Source organism: Athene cunicularia (genome assembly GCF_003259725.1).
Source record: "Athene cunicularia isolate RWA chromosome 23 unlocalized genomic scaffold, athCun1 chr23_part1, whole genome shotgun sequence".
Lineage (NCBI taxonomy): Eukaryota > Metazoa > Chordata > Aves > Strigiformes > Strigidae > Athene > Athene cunicularia.
In genome coordinates, this window is record NW_020799130.1 from 4,936,506 (window position 1) to 4,957,719 (window position 21,214).

The 21,214-nt window shown below is 44.8% G+C and overlaps 1 protein-coding gene across 3 annotated transcripts in view; it reads left to right on the forward strand.

Annotated features, from left to right (window-relative positions):
• Window positions 1-1,260: 1,260 nt before the first annotated feature.
• HIVEP3 (human immunodeficiency virus type I enhancer binding protein 3) overlaps window positions 1,261-21,214 on the forward strand; it is a 99,551-nt gene continuing 79,597 nt past the window's right edge. For all 3 annotated transcript variants that reach the window (XM_026863273.1, XM_026863275.1, XM_026863274.1), the window contains exon 1: window positions 1,261-1,358. The gene's annotated coding sequence lies outside the window, so the exon portion shown is untranslated. The remainder of the gene's footprint in view (window positions 1,359-21,214) is intronic.

Consider the following 21,214-nt stretch of genomic DNA (forward strand, 5'->3'; position numbering starts at 1 on the left):
TCATCAGCCATCAAACTCCTGCCCTCAAGTCCCATCGTTATTCTGTGCAGGTTATTTCTAATGACAAATTAGTGCTCTAAGCATTTATGTTGCAGACTTTCACCTGCGAACGCATATTTTGCATGCCCTGTAGGAAGGCAGATTTGTTCAAAAATAAAACTGTTTTGAGATCCTATTATGTACTGCCATGAGCAGAGCATTTGCAAATACCTGAGCGAGACCTCTATTGAATATACTTTAATATTTCCCTGAGTAGAAGGGTCATTTTAAGACTAGAATAGGGCTTTTCTTTTGTTGTGGCAGATCCTCTGTATGACACTGGCACGTAACTTGGTCTCTTCAAGTCTCCATTTTTTCTTGACAATATCGACATAATAATACTTTTGCCTACCAGGTCTGTGTAGATAGACAGCGGTTGGGACAGAAGATGAGCTGCCTGTGTGGATCATGTGGTGGATGGAGCCATGGCCTCAACTGTTGTAATGTAGTTAATTAATTAACAGGTTATGTAATTTATTTTTTTTTTACCCTTTGAAACGAAGATATTTTTTACACTTTGAAACAAGGCAGAGTAAGGCTTCAGGGTACAGCCACCTCCTTCATGACTTCCTGATGGACAGTGCCTTCATTTGTCTGATCCAAAGGTTGGAAAGCCCACAGTTGTCCTTGAATTTCTATCTCAGTGCTTTTCTTCCCTTAGTCAGAAGACTCTTCCTAGTATCTAACCCGCGTTCCTTGGTGCAGTTTAAGACTACGACATCCCTTGCTACTCTTGACAAGCCAAGATGATAGTTTATTCCTTTCTGTTGTGGCCCTCTTGATGTGTTTGAAGGCCATTGTGATGCTTCCCTGTTGTCTTTACTCTTAGTCCAGATGAATATGACTTTTTCACTGATTTTCCAGTCTGTGCTTTCTTGGCCTTTCTCAACTTTATTGAAATGCGGTGACCAATATCAGAACTTCAGTAGTTCTACCTAAATGAAAAGTTCCCTTTGTGTATCTGGTGAACAGTACACCCCTCTGTGTATCGCAGTGTGATGTTCGGTTTTATTGCAGTAACGTGACTGTGTTCAGCTCCTGTTCAGTTTGTGATCTATGGTAATCCTGAGATCCTTTTCCAAAAAAAAAAACCCCACCCCAAAACACCTTTGTGAGCTGATATTTATTTCCCTTGTGACCATGTCATTGATTATTCCTGTCTTAGCACTGTTCACCCATCATTCCTGAATTGTCTTTTTCTTTTTCTCTTTTTTTTTTTTCCAGACCATTTCTACAATTTATCAAGATCATTTTGAATCCTAATCCTGGCCTCCGAAGTACTTGCAGCCTGTCCCAGCCTGGTATCAGCAGCAATTTTAGTAAGCAAACTATGTTCCATCATTCACATCAATTGTAAAGGTACTGAACTGTGCCAGAGGTAGCACACCTTGGACACCCACTCGACACATCTTCCCCTTTGGCAGTGTGCGCTGTGGCAGCATCCTGCGACGCTGCATTTGACTTACAGAATGTACAAAAGGCAGCGCAGCTCCCTGGGATGATGAGATTTGTATCCCAGAGCAAAAGAGATTTCAGCAGCCCGTTTGAAGATTTGTAATGAGAAATAAATGCACTTGCCATATCGGTGCCTGAACAAGACCGGTGATGTGCAGGGTCAGGTGTTTGAAGGCGTAGAAGCTATGCTTTCTGGGAAAAACAGCAAGTCCACTTTTTTTTTTTTTCCCCCATGTATTTGTTACTTTTCTTTTATCCTTCGTTCTCAGTGGAAAACCCACCTTCTGTTCCTACCTCGTAGCTGCTGTTTTGCACATACTCATTTATTAAAGAGTATTTGGGGCTGAGACCCAGAGGGAAGGAAAGCAAACAGCAGCTTGCTTCATGATTTACAGACCGAGGAAGCAGTTGTGAGTGATGGTGGGGATGGGCTGGACCTGCCGGGGGTGGAGCAGGTGTGTGTCCAAGTGGATGGTCTGTCCTTTGCTTGGAGTTTTGCCCTCTGGCTCAAACACTGCGTTTCTGTATCGGTGGCCTATCACATAGGTTCATTTTGATGGAGATGGCGAAGGGTGTAGTATTCCAGGATTTATGAATTTCCATGGGGTCTGATAAATGAAGCTTTATAGACCAAGCTTATATTTATAACGTACAGGGGCAGAGCCAGATGCTGCCCGTGGAGACCAAAAATATAGTGGACAGCCACTGTTTATGTCCCCGTAAATGTCGATGTTTAACAAATAAGAAATGAAAACAAAAACAGTGGACAGACCCCAAAAGTAATCCGTTGCAAATGAACTTGGACAAGAATTAGTTTCTTGTTTCTCTCTCAGGAGGAGTATAAAGCTGGGTTTTGTTGTTAGCTGCACCTAAATGCGTGTGTGTCTGTCAGAATAGCTCTTGGTTTCAAACCTCCTCTTTTCCGTGACATCTGCTGTTTCTGGAAATTTCAGCTTAAACAGGAAAAATCATTTCAACTTGCCTTTCACCTTCATAGATGTGAGACTGAATTAGGATATCCAGCGCCTGTCATAGGGCCTGAAACACTATTCCTGTGTTGCAAATGGGGGAACTGAGGCACAGGAGGCCAGTATTGTGTTAGGCTCATAGCATGAGTCTGGATCAGAAATGCTGATTTTTGTCCCCTCCTCTATGACCTGTATGTCTTTCCCAAAGTTACAAGAATTTGAGAAGAAATGAAGTTCTGTGAACAAAGACTTACAATTTGATATTTTCAAGGACTTTAACTACATAAAACTGATGTACTATGGGGGAAAAAGCCTTAAATATCCCTGTAGAGAGTACATAATGTAATGATTTTGTATTTATTCATTGCATTGGAGTGGATGAAATCTCTCCCAACCATAATGGAATTATGTTTGGATGTGCTATCTACTATGGTGGTGTTAAAAGCAGGTGCACAAAGGGAATTATTTTTGGAGAGAGGAGAAAAAAATCTTATGGTACCAGTAAGTGATTCCTACCACTGCAGTAATCCTAATCAGATTAATTAGGTTTAATTTAGCTGCCTGGTTTTTATTTATGTGAAATAAAAAACACATCTAAGGAGTTTTGTTTAAAACCTTTATGAGTTTTAGTAATATTTTTTATTTGTTTCATGTGGTGCAATGTATAAATCTCCGGCTGGTTGGGCTTTTAGGCAGAATTATATTGCATCCAGCATTTAGAGCCAGCCATTAGTTCTCCATCTCCTCTTACATCTTTTGTTGTCAGTAAATCCATCTCCTGTCACCTTTCCCATATTGCCCATCTGTAGGTGGCCCAGCTACCCCTGTGCTAATGTCTTCAAAGGTGTTTCTTCTCTTCTTGCTTCTTTTTTTGAGAATTGTAGCAAATCTCCCCTCCAAGAAGCAGCCTGGTTCTGCTCCTGATCTTCTGGTATGGCCAATCCCCCTGTCTGTGTCACGTCCTTGCCCTTCCTGCACGTTTGTTTTCCCCTCTGGAACAATCCTTCTGTAATTTTACACTTGTGTGTCTCACCAAAAGCCATATCTGTTCTCACGTGCATATGCCACTGACTTTTATCATCACTTTTTTTTACTGCTTCTTTCCCTTACTGTTTTCCATTTCTGAAAAGCTGTTCAGATTTTCACAAAACAAAGCTGTATGGCATTGCATATGTGCTTGCCCATATGTATCCGTGTATAGTGAAGGTTGCAGAACAGTATCTGTCAAATGAGGTAATTTTCCATCAGATTCATCCCTCTCTTCTCATTTCATATTTATCCCTTGGAAAGCTTCAATCAAAGTACTAAGATGGCTTTGAGTTTTACAAGTCTGAAGGACCAGAAGAGTTTCCCTGTGAAAATAACCGTGGATGCTATGACCATCCCTCTACGTCTTCATCAGTTAAATGAGAAGGTTTGATGTCATGAAGCCACAAGCAGCAGCCACATGCGCTGGCAGAGCTTTTCTCCAGCGTCTCTTACCCATCATTTTCAAATCTCACGTGATTACTGTTTTCCCTTGATATTTAATTCAGTTTTTCTTTTCTTACTTGGTTTCTCAGTGCCATGAACCTCTCGTGTTTTTGAAGTGTATCCCTCGCGTTTGATCTTGCTAGGATTCAACGGTGTCTTCAGTGACAAATTTGGCCGTGCGCTTTCACAAAAGGGCAAAGAGCACAAGGAGGTGCAGAGTGGACACAGTGTGGCCTGTGGAGAAGTTTTTGCTCTTGGCGGAGATTTTTATTATCAGGAATGTTTTTTGGTGGACACCTGAGGGTGTCACCTTCTCTCAGGTTTTTGTGTCAGGAGGCAGCTGGAGCCTGTTTTGGGGAAAGGGCACCCCACGGTGTTGGTGCTGGGGGTGTATGTGTGCAGGGATGCACACTGCTGCCCACGGTTGTTTTCCTTTCCTGTTCCATTACTTTACTGGTGCAGAAGGGTGTCCTGGAGGTACCAGATCAGGGTATGTCCTCCTGCCTTTGCATCAAGCTGTGGTGTCACAGCGGCAATGGCATTTCAAATCAGGAGTCCTCATTGCATCAGAGTCTCTTTCAGACCAACGGTTGGCTGTCAGAAACTAAAACCCATCTTCAAAGTTACATGCAGCTTTTTCTTTTCACTTTTTAGTAGGAATATGCTGTTATCTCAAAAATCTTCTGTCTCATCCCTTCAAAATCCTCTCTTTAAGCCCTGGCATCTTATTGTATTGGCAGTGAGGAGTTATGACCAGTTTCAGACTTCCTCCCCTCTTCTTTTTCTTCACTGTTTTCTCTCAGCTTGGTGGCGTGCAGAAGTCTTGGTGCAGGGTGTGAAGTGCCTCTCCACACAGGAGTGTGTATAACCACTCTTATGTCATCCTTTACCAAAATAGAGTGGCGATGTTATTTAACAAGGTAACACACGCTCTATTTTAAGCTGCTTCTAAAAATAAATTCCCGCACAAGCTGGTGTTGTGGCAGCAATGTTTTATATTTTAATTGGGGCTGTTTTCTTAGGATGATTCATAGAAAGAAGATGAGCTTTACTAGTTTTACCCTGGGGTGAAACAACGTAGGTGAGTTGCTGATTGTACATGAAGGTCTACGTGGCCACGAGGACTTTTCCAATTAGCTCGATGGTTGCTGGCTTTTCCCCTAAGGCTGTCGTGTTAAATGTTGGGCAAGCTCTTTCTCCTGGAGGTGTCTGGTAGCTAATACAACATGTTTTGTATGTGGACAGTGTCCGACAGTTCTTTGGAGAGTTGATAGTATTGTCACGTTGAATGAGAAATAATGACTGAGGGAAGTAGTGAGGAAAGAGATGGTTCCTCTGGGAAATAAGATGGAGATTTAAAACTTGTTGCATGTGCTCAGAGCAGCAAGAAGTACAAGAGACAGAGATACGGGTGAGGTGGAGGAAGGCATTGCAGAAGTATCTAGAGAGAAGAAGACAATTCTGCCTTCCCAGACTGCCACTGAGTATCTCAGCGTCCTGGGGGGGAACAGCTTCCTTGCTGTAGCTCTCAGCGCACGGGACAGGGTTGGTTTTTTAACATTAAGCAGAACAATTCTTTTCTGAGTTGCTTCATGGTCACCCTTGCCCAGCCAACCATGTGAGCAGCCCTCAAAGAAAACCTTTGACCTCTTGTCCAACACCAAGATGTGTCATCTCCTGGGGTTAGCACACATTTAGAGATGATTTAGGGATGAATGTGAAATAAGGAGAAGGAGCTGAAGGAATTGAAGGGGGAAGAAATGGCAATGGTAGTTCTTGTATGTTGGTTAGAGTGGCAGGATTTCAAAGTTGTTGTCTTGAAGTCAAGTGTCTTTGGAAGGCCAAATACCTTGAGAACTGTGATCTCCAGCCTACCAGCTTTGGGACAGCAATACTGAACAAATAATCATCACGCTGAAGGCAACGCCATCATTTGCTCTTCCTGCAGATTTGGAGCAGAGCAGTAGTAGGCTTGGCTGTGTCTGGTTGTGATCTATGTCAGCAGGCCTCACGGGGTGACCCAATGGCCATGGGTTTGCCACTGTAGGCCTAACAGCTTTGGGAGATAAAAGAGAAATCTCTCTTTCCTGTACGGTGTTCACAGGAATGATCTAGGATTGTGGAAGACCTAAGGTTGCCTTTACTCCACGCAGAAAACTTGCTCCTGTGCTGCCAGCAGTGTGTCCAGTACTAACAAGCTCCCTGCTCGAAGCCAGGTTGTACGTGGCTCCTTCCTCTTGCCAGAACCCCCCGGTACATCGTGTCCTCTCTCTGGTGCACCTCGGCAAAGCGAAGCACAAGTTGAGGACTTGTTTGGTGTTTCAGGGTGACGTTGTACCAAACTTGGTGCGTACAAGAGAAAATCCTGTCCCACAGAAGTTACAAACGTGACTTTTCTTCTCCTCTGGACCTCTGCTGTGGTGCAAATGCACTACAGAACGTTAATACTTCATGGGAAGACACAGAGGAGAGTTATTACTTGAAGCAATGACTGTACTGGTATCCTCATGTACCACAGATGTCCAGAAAGTCATGTGGAGATGTGCACATCTCACTGCTCAACAGCAGGAAAACAGATCAAAGAAATGAAAGGTTGCATGATGATGTACATAAATCCACAGTCTGATGCTGTTCTCTTGAGGTCAAAGCCCTCGCCGTGTCAGAGGATTGGGTGCTAGGCTGTAATCCTTCACCTCCTCTCCTCATATCCAATATGTCTTTCAGAGCTTGACAGCACCCTCAAGACCTCTTGGTTCCTAGAGCTCTCTGTGCTGGCATTGACCCACGGCACGTTGCAGTGAAGGAGATGGTGATCCTTCTGCCCTCCTGGAAGAAGGAGTGATGAGACTCCACCACACAGCTCAAGGGAAAGATTGCTGCGTGGGATGTGGGAGGAAAATATCATTGCTTGATTACAGTGTAGTTCTTCAGAATGGAAAAGGAGAAGCTTGTCATGATAAAACAAGGCAAATCAGGACATCTGGGCTCAGCTCTAATACCGGCTTGTCATGCAACACTTCTCCAGGATCCTGTGTTTCAGCTCTAATACAGGAATGATGCATTTCTATTTCTGTGAAGTTGTCTGTGATTTGCTGGTGTTAGACTTGGGAGCCTGGGATAAAACATGCTACTCAATAAATGTGTTAAGTTTCGAAGTGACAGTAGGGGTAGGAGCAGAGGGTCAAACTAGGCCTAATTCTGATCTTATTTACTGTGTGTTTTAGGGGTGGCTGCTTCAAAGACAGCAGTAACCCCAGCACAAAACCAAAGAAAATCAGAATTGTCATCAAGGCAAAAGTGTGCAAGGCAGGACTTCTGCAGAGCCTAAGCGGAGGTTTTTTTACTTGCAAGGATACAGGCTTTTAACCTGGTGTTTCCTTCATTTGTCTTCATTAAGAAAATGACAATCAGAGTGAAAATGAAATACCCCAGGGAAATAAAAGCCCTTCAACCCCTCTTGATTGGATCTGCCCAGCACCACAGTGCAGCCCTTTCAGATAAACCTGTTCCTCGCGTATCACCTTGCGGTGGAGGGAACGGAATCACCTGCAGAGCATCGAAGCTGGTGAGTGGGCGAGATAACGAAACCAGTGAAGAAGTGGGAAGAGCCGCAATCTCACCTGTCTGTGCTGGAATGCAGAGTTTTAATCAGCTCACTGGGATGGGGGGGCTGTCAGTGGTAATGTTTGTGCCCCCAGTGCTGCTCGGTCAGCTTTTGAAGCAGGGCACGGACAGGGGAAAGTCCCGCTGCTGCTGCTGAAGAGTTAATCCCGACACAACTGTCTCATTCTCCTTCGGAGGGGAGTTTCTCGGTGGCAGCCAGCAGGGCTGGGTAAGACCCGTGACTGTGTGTTCTGGCAGCCGCTTTGCAATGTGAAATAAACCCCCGTTCCTACAAGAGCATTCATTGAACATTGTGCCTGGGAACTCATGAAGACACATGTCAGCCCCGGGCCGGGGAAGCTTCTTCCTTTTGCAGCTCAGCAAAATATTTATACAGAGTCTTCTAGTAAACCAGTTCCTCCATGCTGCTGGGGGAAGCGGCTCCAGAGCTGGTATTAACGCCTGACCTTGCTCCGAGTCCCTCCTAAAATAGCGAGTGCAGCTCAGCTTCGTTCAATCTGCCAGCCAGATGGAACAGCTACCAAATTTGCTTCCCTGTTAGGTTTACTTTTTAAATTGCTATAATAGCCCTGCAGATTTATTGTTGCTTTAAGTAACTGGAACATAGCTTTAAAAACAACAGCCAGCGTACCCAGTCCTCGCACCATGCACTGGGGAGCTAAGAGGGAGACTGCAGGGGCTGGTGGTTGCGTTGCATTGAGTTTCGAGTCTCGAGTACTGTGCACTCTGTGATTATTAAGCCCTGCAGTTGCTAAGAAAAAAAAAAAAAAAAGTTTTTTTTCTTGTTTGCACTGTTTAAGAATAACATTTTAAAAATCTTGGTGCTACCTAAAAAATAATATGAATATTGCCACTGGTGGATAGCTGGATGTGGGTCCTGGAATGTCAACTGGTTAGCAAAGAACAGAAATATTTTTTTTCTTTTTTTTATTTTTTCCCCTTTGACCTTCAATACTGTAGGGTCTCCATGACCAGAAAAAATTATGATGGTTTCTGGCTCCTGACCATTGCTGCACATCAAAAGCTGTTGCAGTGTCACAGTCAGCCTCTGCAGACTGCAAAACCAGTTGCAGCTAGAAAGTTTGGGTAAGATGTATAGAAGGCTGATTGAAAAGAAGCGTGTTTCCAAGAATTCTCTATGTTTTCCTTTGTGTAAGGTCTAAAATTTAAAATATGTTTCTCCTACCCCAAATAGAACTGAAGTAGTAATTGTAGGTGGGGAATTACAACATATATGGCTGGTTTTAGGCATGTCCCACAAAGATCTGTTCTTGGCTTGTGATAATCAGGGTATTTCTCCTCAAAGAGCAAAACCAACAACAACAAAAAATCTGGTATTTTAATTTCATAGATGCAGGGTTTGGGCAATGAAGCTAGACAAAGTAAGCCTAGAAAAAAGGAACAGAATCTTAGCAGAAAAGAAATCGATCACTTCTTCTACCAGTATTTGTAGTCTTTAAATCAAGGCTATTTTCTGTTTTCATAAGAGATATTGAAGCTCAAGGACAAGCAGTGAGCTTGATACAGAAACATGGGAGAGGTTCTGCAGGCTGTGTTTAGCAGGAGGTCAGGCTTTATCATTTATCATCCTGTTTTCTGGTCTTAATATTTGAGGATCTCTGAAGACTGTGAGATGGCGACATCCCATTTTGAAAATCAACCTTTTAATCCTGGGAATGCTTATTTCAAAAAATCAAGGGCCTTGATTACAGTATAATTGTTTTCCTGAAATTCTTTATCTGTAGTGCCCTGTAAATGTGGGCATGAATGTTGTTTGCCGTTCAGTCAGGGCTAAGAATAGGAATTCCCAAAACAAATGCTGGGCTAACTGCACACCAGTTCACTGCTATTAGGACTTGGTGCCACAGAATAGCCTGTGGAGCCCCTGCAGGTCATAGTGTTTGGTTTGTGAGCTGTGCAGAAGCTCCCTGTGAAAACAAACAGGCTATTTTGTAATTATCATGCAGTTCATGTATTTTGAATTTAACACTTTTGCATCCAGGTTTTTTTTTTTTGGGGGGGGGGGTGTGTGTGATAATTTTTTTATTTCCGGAACCCTTCTCTTAAACTCCAGATTTGGTTGCAAGAATGGCACATACTTTTGTGGTATGTTTCTTTACTTTCGTTTAGGGTAGATGGTCCGATTGCTACTTGTCTACCCAAGCATCCTCTCTCTGCAACCAGAGCTGGCCCATATTTACAGCTCTCCTCCCCCACAATCCTATCGTTCATGAATGAATGCAAAAGACTCAAAGAGGAAAATTTTGCAAAGCAGAAAACCAAGGTTGTAATTTCAGGTTCCTCAGAAGAAGGCTTCTACCCGGAAGGCTTGGGTTCTTTCAGCTTTGGACCCTGCTGGGTTTGTGTGAGCAGGTCTGGTAGGCGATGGGGCTGTGTGAAGCCCGAAGGATGATTCAGCATCTTCCACCCCGGCTCAGGTTAGGCGGTTGAGTCTGCACCATTCTTGCAGCTCCACCTTCTGGTCTGCAGCCCTGCAGGATGGAGGGGCCATGGGCCATGCAGCAAGCTTGTTGTAGGCGTTGCACAGCGATGCTCGGCACGACCCCACAGCGTGGAAGTGGAGCACTGAAACTCCTGGGTGGCTTGTGGCCAGCTCCCCAGGTGGTGGAGGAGTTGGGGGGAAATCTAAGCAACCTTCACGCAGGGTTTGTCTGCAGGGTTTCCAAGCCCTGGGGGTGCTGGGCTGTGACTGGGGTGCTGCATGTTGTGCAGTGGTGAGGCAGCGCGCGGAGGAGGCGTGGGACCACATCCTGCCCCTGCTGCGGGGCACAGCCCCTGCGCCCAGGGCCGGCGACTGCGACCCAAAGGAAACGCGCAGACACGGGGCTTGCAGCCCGACTCGCCGAGCGAGGGGCGAGTGGCAGAGAAAGCAGATCTAGTAGCTACCTGCCCTTTTACACCATGCCGCAGGGGACTTTTCTCCTGCTGCACCTCATTTTCCCAACACGGCGGCTCAGCGCTCATTTATTTCAGTGACTTGCTCTTGAAAAAGTTGTGGCGTTATTGACCTGCAACAGGGCTGGTGTGGCTGAAATCTCATCTGGGTGTTTCTGACTGTGTCAACTGGTCTATTTAAAGACATGAACTCTTCCTTCCAGACCTGGCCTCATTGTTCGAGTTCCCCTCCTTAACAAGATGCGACTGGAGCCGTCTGTTCAGAGGCACGCAGAAACCTCGTCCAACACCTTCTTGTGAACCTGTCCCCTACCGTTTTATACTTGTACTGACATAACTGTCCTGTTTGGCTGCTGAGCAGACAAAAGACAGCCTGCTCTCTGCTGCCTAAAGCCAGAGAGCAGTGTCTGCAGAGACAGAAGCCATAAACCAGACCTACACCAGTAAATGAAGGTCTGCTTCATTCCTGTCAAGGCCTGTAGCTATTCCTTTTTTTTTTTTTTCCCGCTAATGCTCAGGCATAAAGCAGGAATGCTGGCCCCTTAATAGATATATTTTTTTTTAATATATATTTTTTTAACCTTTCCTAAAGAGGCTGGAGGCAATTTCAGACTTGCCTGGTCTACAAACATTGTTTTGTACATTGAGGGGAAGGCAGAGGCTGAAGTCTTGTTGCAACACTTGGTGCTTCTGTACAGGGTAGTTTTAACAAGTCATTGTCTGTCTGTGAACCCAGCAAAAATAGCTTGCTATGCAGTAATCGAAGTGGCCTTTATGTTAAGGTGGAGGTAGTCATGGATCGTTTTCAGTAGCCATTCAGATAGAGAGTCGCTGCTCAGAGGTTTGGTGCTGTGCTTTGTAGATGGTACTTTGCAAAAAGTTGTTGCTACCCTGGGATGTGTCAGGAGAGCCTATTGCGAATCCAGACATGAGCATTACTAGATCTAACCAAAGCACCTGGACAAAAATTGGGGTGTCAGTACTCTCTTAAACTTCTCTTATTTTTCTCATGCTGCTAGGCAGAAGGAGAGATGAATGCTGGCTGAAGACCCATTTTGCCAGCAGATGTTGACTTGATGGGTTTAAGTATTGTTGTTTTTTTTTTTTAAAGTAGCCACTTAATCTCAAGTTCAGATATGTAGCTAGTTGTGATCTTTAACCAAAGAATTTCTTGCTTGTGCTAAAATAATGAGGGTTTTTTTTTGTGATCTCTTTGCTGTTTAATCAGTTAGAGATTTCATCTTATGTGAGGTTTTTTGAAACGTTCTTCCTCCTGAAGCTTTGCAAAACAGGAGGCTTTTTGGATCAGTAGCTGACGCACATGAGTAATTTCTGGATCTAGGTTCTGTGCAGGTTTAAGATCTGTTATTTTAATTTCTTAGAAAAAGGTAACCTGCTTCTAAGGAAAAAAAATGATGTTGGAAGTGTTACTGAAATTTTCTGTCCTTTTTTTCTTCCCAAAGATATTTAAATTCTTTTAAAAATATCACCAAATAAATGTTTTGAAGCCGAACTAGTTTCTATTGAGCCCTGTGCTAAGCAGAAGGAATATGATCTCAGATTTCCTGGATGACTATGCACACAAATATATCCACCTTCTTTGCTAGAGATGTGGACCGGTCTTTGAAAAATATTTATTTGCCTTGAAATCTGTAATATTTGACCTCCGTATCATTTACTTAATGCCATTCCAACTCAAAGCCCTGATGAGCTCAGTTGGGAAGTGCTGAAAGGTGTCTCTGGTCACCAGTGTGAGCTCATTTCTAATTAAACAGAAGCTCACACTTTATTTCATTAGAAGCGTAATAATAAATGTACACATAATTGGCTGATTCTTAATTCATTAGCTATTAGAAGCAAATTCTGTAAGTCCGTTAGGATTAGCAACTGGAGCTTTGTGTCACTGAAGTGGTCTTGTTCTCCTGATCTACATTAAGATGTCATTTTGCTTATGGCTTTGATATGTTAGGATAATTTATTCCGTCTGTGGATATGATAGCAGCATATACAGTTTCTGCTGAAATACTGCCAGAAGATTAGACCATACATAAGATCCGTTTCCCTTTGATTTGGGTAAGTTCTGTAACTTCCCATCTGCTTTTGACAAAAATGGTGACTCTCAATTCACCAGCTCCGTCTGCAGGTACGTTCGCTGGGCAGATTTCAGTGGCCAATTAAATTCTAATAAAAGTCACAGAAATTGAGTTGTTCCTCGTGAATACCAGGTTGTCTAAGGAACTGCCTTAAAAAGTGAATGGGTGGATGTAGCAAAGAGAAATGTGATACCTTAGCTCTTCCTTTGAGGTATTCAGGTGGCCCCAGATGAGCATCACCAAGGCCGTCCCCACGCTGTGAGGTTCGGGTGGTTTTGCACAGTTGGTTCGGGTGGGACGAGGCTGGAAGTGTCATAGAGCAGATTGTTCTGGGATGGATCCTTCTGCTTGTCCTTCGCAACAAGTCCGTGCATGACCTACAGCTGTCAGACTAGATGTGGTGGGCTCATACAGCTTTGTACTCCGGGTCTGCGGCCTGAGGTGTGTTTCTGTTTGTCGTTCTCAAAGCTTTTCAGCCATAAAGGGAAGGAAAATGTAAGGAAGTGGCAATGTCTGGAGCAGCCTGGAGACTCAGAGCAAGGAAAGGGCAAGGTAGCACCAGGCTTCTTGGGTTTTAAACTGACTTTTAAAACTAGGAATGCCTGTTATATCCCAGGCATAAGCAGAAGTCACCAGGTCTTCATTTTGGTATTTTTCTTTGTCCTTCTTCATTGCTATATGCTCAGTAAATTTGTCTCACCAAAGTGGAGAGTAGCTTCCCCCATCCAAAGCTACCTCAGCTGTCCAGTAGAGCCACAACAGTCCGTTGGAAGCAGCAGATGCTAGAGCGAATATCTGCTCTAGCTGCATCCCTGTGTAGGAGTTGGGGAATTTTTCATTGATAGTTTAATCCAGTCAAATCTAAAAGACTGGAGACTCTCCGGTGCGGAGGAGATCCTGTCTGGGCTGGTAAAGACGTGGAAAATCCTGCTCTGGGTTTTCTCTTGTTCCTCCAGTGAGTGCTGGTGCTGTGGATTCCTGAGGAACAGGTTTATGAGGGGAAAAACAGGAATAGGTGGACACACGGATGATGGGGACCCTACATAAATATTTGCATTCATCTACAAGAAGTATCTGTTAATAAGAGGCCAATCACCTGGAAATTAACCAAAACACATTCTGGTTCTCATTAAATGCTGCTTCGTTTCACTGGCATAAGGTGTATTTTTATATGTGCATACAAGGGACTTTTGTAGAGCTTGTGATGACAAGGAAGCAAACACTGTCCAGACTCGATTCTTTTCTTCCTACAAAGCTAACAACATTCCCTCCAAACTCAGTCATGTTTTTTCTGTCTTTCTTTCCTGTTAAACAAATGTATATCTTTAAAAAAAATTATTTGTGCTTTTTGTGACTTGGCTTGGCCTTTACTGGCAGCATGAGAGCTCTTAAACGTGACGTTTCCCTCTGAATCTCCATGCTGTTGGTGTGAGGGAACACCAGGGTCTTCCAGTGGTGACGTGTCTTCATCCCCTTCGTAGCTGTTTGCAGAGAGCTGTGCAGCTTGTCATTTGGAATCACTAATGTACGTGTGCACGTGTGTGCACAGACATCTGAGCACAGGTATTCTCCTTCTGAAGCGAGGTTTGAGGCGCGTTGCTGGGGAGGAGGAATTGAACGACCTGCACCGTCTCTCACAGCTGGCTCCCAGTTTGTTGGTAGATCTGCTTCCATCTACCCAGCTGCCAGTCCACAGCGCTTCAGCTGCTCTGTGTTGTCTGAGGAAATAGTCATCTTGAGAAAAGTTGTGTTAATTAAACGGACTCTGCTACCAATTCTCCTGCCACATAACGAAAACACAGCAAAGTCTTTATCAAGGAAATTTTCAAGATGAGGGTGGCCTTGGGGACAGGCAGGCACTTGCTCAGTGTGTGTAATATGATTTTTTTTTTTTAACCGTTTCTGTTATGTGACAAAATTTCAATGTATGCTGCTAATGAGTCAAGACTCTTTCTGTAAATAGGAGGTTGCCAGCCTGGTGATAGGATCAGAAGCTCTGTTTTTGCCTGTAGGGAATAAAAGGACCATTTTCTTCTTTTTCTGGCTTTCTTTTCACTGAGGATAGGAAAAACCCCATTGTCTTTGGTCCTGAATCGGTGGGGAAGTTTTCTTGTTGAATTATTTCCACTGAGATTCCAGGGTTGTGGGTTTTTTTGTTTTTTTTTTTTTTTTTTTTTTTTTCTTGGCTCGTAGCCTGTGGACAAACTGCAGTTACTAAGACCCAAGTAACTCACCCTGGGTAGCATGAGAGTAGCATGACTAGAAATGAGAAATGGGTCTGCTCCGACGGAGCTCCTAACTCTGGGGTTACGAAAGCGACAGCAAGACCCTGCAACGCAAAACGTGGATCCTTCGGCTCCGCTGGCTCCTGCTCACCGGGTCAGAACTCGGTCCGTTTGCTGGAGGCAGCAGCACGCAACCTTTGCTGAAGCTGGGCAGGCAGGGAAGGATGCCCATCACCAGGGGTGTGCAGTGGGTGCGCAGCGTGGTTGTGCATTTACCCTGTTTTATGGTGGGTTTGGCCTTTGGGTTTTTCTGAGGGGAAGAGGCTAGAATGAAGTGCAGATAGGTTCATTCCTACATGCCTTGTTATTGAAGTTTACTGGGCAAAAGTGGCTTTTTTTCTGCTCCCTTCACATATGATCAGTGCTTGCTTCCTGTCTCCTCCCTTCTGCGCTCGCAGCTCCCTGGGTCTGGCTTAGCAAGGCAGGGCTGCGGGCTTGGTTCAGCAGCAAACTCCTCAGCTTTGCTCCTGTGTCAGCACCGTGTTTTCTAAAACCAGAGCAGTGCCAAGCCTCATGACAGGGGTACTTCATCAGCCTTGATCCCTCTCTTCTTTGCTTGAAGGGGGAGAAAAAAAATCAGCAAGCTGAGAGGGCAAAGCTTTTTCTGTTTTCTGTGGAAACTTTCTGCTGAGCCTGTGTTAGTTTTGCTGAAGCTGCGGGGGAATGCTGTGGTGAGCAGGCCAGTGAGTCGCCTCAGCGAGGAGCTCTGGAGGTTGTGGCCTGCATGCTTTTGGCTTATTTCAGTATTGTACATGTCAAATGTGATACTCCAGATTTTCCTGGCTTCCTTTCAGACGCCTCTCACCTTTACCAGTGGCTGGCATTTAAACTCTGGATGGATGAAGCCCTTGGCACATCCCGAGAGTTTGTTAAAACCCTGTAGATTTACTTTGTTTTCTCAGAGAGGGAGATGACAAAAACCCATAGATATTTAATGGTTTTTTTTGTTGTTGTTGTTGTTTTTGGGTTTTTTTTGTATAAACCAGAAAACATTAACAGGAAAAAAAAAAAAGTAACTGTATAGGCTAGCCAAAACAAAGCATGAATACCAGAGTTGGGCTGTCAGTAATATATTACAGAAATGAACCTGCCACCCATCGGTGAATTATGGCAGAGGTCCCCCTCTGTGCCATCCAGACAGGATGCAAGATGCTGCATCTGCCAGCAGCGGAGCCTTGGCTCGGGCAGGAGCTGCTCCTGCTCCCAGCTTGACTGGTTTCTGCTTTGTTTTTCATGTGTCAGCCAGTAGCAGCTGTCAGAGCATCTTCGTCTGCTAACAGCAGTGAATTACAGAAACCAGCACGAGGATGCCCTGCTGTCCACAGGGCCTTGGAAATGTGTGTGGGGTGAGGGTGAGGGTGGGTGGAGGTGGCTGGGTCATGAGGCAGACCGCTGCCTTCACTTCAGGTCTTAGATCAGGGTTTCTGTTTGCCACCTCTGAGCTGCTCACCTGGCAGGCTGGGGACCACTGCAGTTACCAGACCCTGTTTGCAGCCCAATTCTGGCATCTCATGAGCATGTTGCTAAAAGAATACCTGTTTTTTCATATCTAATGTATATCTCAAGAGCAGAAAACTAAAACTCCTCTGTCATCTTGCATGAATGAATTCATCAGGAAAAAAAACCTAAGGCACTAGAGAAAAGGGTGTTGGTTTGGGTGTGTGCATGTGCTGACATCAAAAAGGTGGCAAACCAGAGCTGGTAAAACCTTAGCAGTTGTTTCTGTTTTGTCAATTAAAGCAATGAATTGATTGAGCGTTGGGTGTTGTTGCATAGTTTGATGTGTATGTCGATATACACAAAGGTGCAACTGCGTTCAGGAGCGGACGCTTCCTTGCCCTGGTTTGCTATCCCTGCATGAAGAGAGGGAGCCTTGCTGTGGGCTTGGACTGTAATTCTGCACAGGGATAAATGGTAATGCAGCTTGCAGCCACCGCTGCCCTCTACTCCCAGTGAGTGATGTTGTTTGTATCGAGATGTTTTCCGTAGCATTTCTTTTCCTCACTTCTGTATTCAAAGCAAACTGGAAGTTTTTTGTGATGTCAGCTTGAAATACCACTTTGTCATTTTAGTGAGGTTAAAACAGACTTCAACATTATTGTAGAATTTTATTTTGCTGAAGTTTTATTGCATTTTGCTTAATTGCTTCTGCTTTATTGTTAATGAGACAATAGCTCGAAGAGTAAAATTATCAAGGAGCAGAGATTAAATTTGCATGTTAAAAGTTTCTTTTTATTGTTTTCATTGTCTTCAAATTCCTCCTTTGGTTTTGTTCAGTCCTACAAACCTGCTGTGCCCTGCAGGCAACATCACTGACCCATCTGTGTCTTGCAAGTACATCCTTAGGGCGAGCTCCTCTGGGCCATGGCAGGAGGACGAGTTCTCCATGGGGTAGCCCATTCTGGCATTTGGTCAGGGCAGCGCCTCACTGCCTGAACCTCCTGTCAGTCCTTCGTTTCTGGTCACTTCTGCAATCAGCCACAAGTAGCCCTCTCTTATATTTATGAAATACACCAAAATTCCTCATTTTCCTTGTTGTGGAAGAGCCTCAACTCCTGCAGTAACCATCAGAAAACCAGAGGCTAAGTTAAACAATACAGCTAACAAGCCCATGACACTTGGGTTTTTTTGGCTTTGGGTTTTTGTTTTTTTTTTTCCCAGTCTTTTTTATTTAGTGAAGCCTGAGGGGAATACTACTCTCAGGAAGACCATGAAATGCAAAATAAACTGGAAAGGAAATTATATTAATTCAACTGGTGAGCATCATGCAAGAAGCAGGGACGTGCAGGCTTGTGCCTGGTGTTACCCCTGCTGTGGAGAGCTGTGGAAGGCTAAACGAGTTATTACTAGCTCCAGTCTGAAAAGAGCACAGGTGCAAGCTTTTTACAGAGCTTTCTCTGTGTCCTTATGAAGCAAAACCATATAGGAGTTATGTAGTCTAGTGTGGGGTCTAAATCATGGGTGGTAAAATCTGTGTGTATAAAACACTGGAGAATACTCTGCAAGGAATGGGAATTAATCTCATTACACACAGTCATGACTTCCTTGCTGCTGCTGCCTCTTTTCTGTCATTCAAGTACTGTTTTGCATAGTGATTAACTGACCATCTAATTTGCATAGCTGCGGGCATGCCTGCTGGTTAACCCCTTACTCCATTAATTGTTCTCCTGAAGCCAGTGAGAGAAGAGGCTCCAAACTGGTCCCTTATGGACAGCACAGTCCAGGTGTGGGAGTGGGAGCCAGGACCTGGGACTTGCTGTGTATTATTGCAGGGTAAAATGAAACATGAAAAGTGCTGGCACAAACTTTTTTCCATTTTGGTAGATGACTTGGGGTCTGTTTTTCGCACTGAGTGCTAAAATCACTGCTGTGTTACTGTGATATTAATTTTAGTTCTCAAATACAGATGATGCACTCTTCTCGCGGCGTGGCGGGGTTCTGGGTCTGATAGGTATTTGCATAGGGCCTGGTAAGACGTGTGCAGTGAGCCCAGACTCCTACACATGCAAAAAGGCAGCTCCATGACCTATCTGACTTGCTGCAGGTCTGCAGACCAACCTGGCTGCAAGGGGACGACGGGTCTGTCTGGGAGCCCTTCTCGTCCCAGGGGCTGCTTGCAGGTCTTTTCAAACTGGAGCCCCGTGCTATGAGACAGCATTGAGTATGATGTCTGAAAGTTTGCCTGTTATCTGTTTCTTTGCATTTTGCCAGCCTGACCTCCACTGTGGTTCATCTGTCTTTGTTCAGCTTCCCTTAGTGCACTTCCTTCCGCTCTGTCCCAACCCTGGGGTTCACCAGAGAGTGAGAGGAGCCAGTTCCAGACCAGCTGCAGATACAAACCTCCACCCTCCACCTTTGGAGCAACTGAGGCTACTCTTATCCCAGCCAGGATGCATTTTCTGACCCTGAGGGACAGTGAGATGGAAGGACCTCACTCCATCTCAGTGTCTAGGCTTTGCGCGTGATCTCTGAGGAAGGGTGAGCTGCATCTTGAAGCAAGACTGCTTCTCACACAGCAAAATAATCTGGGACAGTCCCTGTATCTGCCTGGGTTTTGCATTATACCTCCACTGTCCATCAGCCAGTTGGCTTTTGCACAAGGAGATGTGAGCAGGCAGTGTGTGGTGACTCTTGTGCTCAGCAAGGCTGTCCAGACATGGCTGTGTGCATCCATGGAAGAAAGGCAGGGCAGTCTCTGAGGTGAGATTCACTGATAAGTCAGGGTAGGGTCAAGGGAAACCATTTTCAGCTGATCTCTACAAAGCTTGCTGGCCATGAGTCCAGGGGCTGTGGTATTGACTAAAACCCCATTCCCCACTGATTCACCCTGCAATTATGTGATTGAGCAGAAATCATAAACTCCATCTGAACCGTAGCTGTCCTTTTTTTTTTTTTTTTTTTTTTTTTTTCCACTTCTGTGGTTTGAAACTATGTAGAAACATTTTGGAAGGTTTCTCAATACATGAGTTTAACCATAAGTCTCAGCAGGGGGAACATATTATCGGAGAAGGGCAATTACTGCTTTAGCTGTATGCAAGACACATTACCTTGGAAAGAATCACCATCTTGCCAATAGCTGGCTTCCCACTCTTGGTTTGGCAGGTCTGAAGTGTTCAATTCAGATGCATTTTGAAAGAATCATTATGTAGCAGTAGTTTCAAAATATTAGTTTACTAATGACTTTCTTGCACCAATGAGTGTGAGAAGTGAAGGCAGCAGAGATTTTTACAATCCTCTGGAGATGTGATGGTGATGCACATAATCCCTCGTCATGTTCACAAACGTTGAATAGTTCTAGAGGGTCATCTTAAACATTTTGAGAAAACTTGGTTTTCTTGAGTTTTGTTTGAAAGCAAACAGGATTAGTTCTCTTACACATGTAAAACAACTCCAGCAAACCCTCTGGAATATAGGAGTGGTGTATAGACATGCCCTTCCTGTCTGCAGGAGCCTGACTTCAAATCCCGGTTGTACTTACTGGTGGAGATGGAGCAGCCGTGAGCTGGTCTAGGCAGCACACACAAGGCTGTGTGCAAGAGCTGGGTCTGCCTTAAAACTGTGTGACAGGTTTGCACGGGATGGGGCAGAGCTGAGTATTGGCCTCTAAGGGAGGATGAAACTGCCGTGTCTTCTGCGTTTGGTGAGTGTGCACAGGAGGAAGAGAGCTCCCAGCTGCTCTTTGCCATATCTGGGTTTGTGGTGCAGAGAGCCTTGCTCCATCCCTGGCTTGCTGGGGGTGATGCTTGCCAGGCTGCACAAGGCTTGTTGCTTTTTTTTTCCCCATCTAGTTTTGCTGGTGATATTTCTGGGAATATTTAGCTCTAAAATATGCAGATTTTGCAATAATTACTCTGTTCCGACTCAAATGCTTTTCTGGAAAAACTGCTCTAAGTTATGAAGATAGATTAACCCTTTGCACGTGCCTTGCTGTCAAAATGCAGAATTGCTGTGTTTGCTGTCCCCGCGGTGCAGTGCCCTTTCCTGCCTGGAAAGGTAAGAAGGGAAGTTGCTGAAACCATGTGGGGTATAAGTAAAAGTTAATAAGCACAGCATTCAATCCTAGACTTTTTTAATGAGCAGAGAAAGTCTCCTGGATCTTTCTGTCTGTTTCTAGTTATAGGGATCCCTGTTTATCTCTGTGGGTCTCTCCCTTTCCCGTAGTATCCAAGGGCCTCACAGACATTAGTGGATGACTCAGAACACATCTGTGAAATAAGGAAGTATCCCCGTTTTAGAAATGGGGACTAACAGGGGCTGTAGATGATATGACTTGCCCAGTTTCACACAGGAAATGTGTAACCGAAGTGGGAATTGAACCCAAGTCACTGGGGTTTAGCACTGGATTGCCTTCCCCCCTCAGCGGGTCCACAGCAACGCAGCAGATGCTGCACGTGTGAAATCGGTTTAAGAATCAAATGAATGAATCATGTTGGTAGATGCCTGAGTTTGTAGCTTTAAAACAAAAAGCTGCTGCTTCCTAGAAAAAAGAAAAGAAAGAAAAATCCTTTAAAAAAAATATTTTCTAACAATCAGCTGCCACTGAGAAAGAAAAAAAAAACCAACAAACTTGGTCTGTGCATCTGCCCCTGGGTGGAAGGGAGACCTGGCAGGTGTATTTCAGCAGGGCAGGGGTTGAGTGCACCGCGTGGGTCGGGCAGTGCCGAAGTCGAGATGGGCCAAGCAAGCGGCTTCCCCGGGGAGCACGTCCAGCCTCCTGCTGCGCTGCCCTTCCTGCTCGCCTGCGTCGCGGCGGGTGCTTCCCTGGCCCAGCCGTTCCCATACCTTTGTAATCGTACACTCCGTCTTCAGGGACAGCACTGGGCAGCCCTTTCATGCCTGCAGTCTTCCCCCCCCCCCCCCC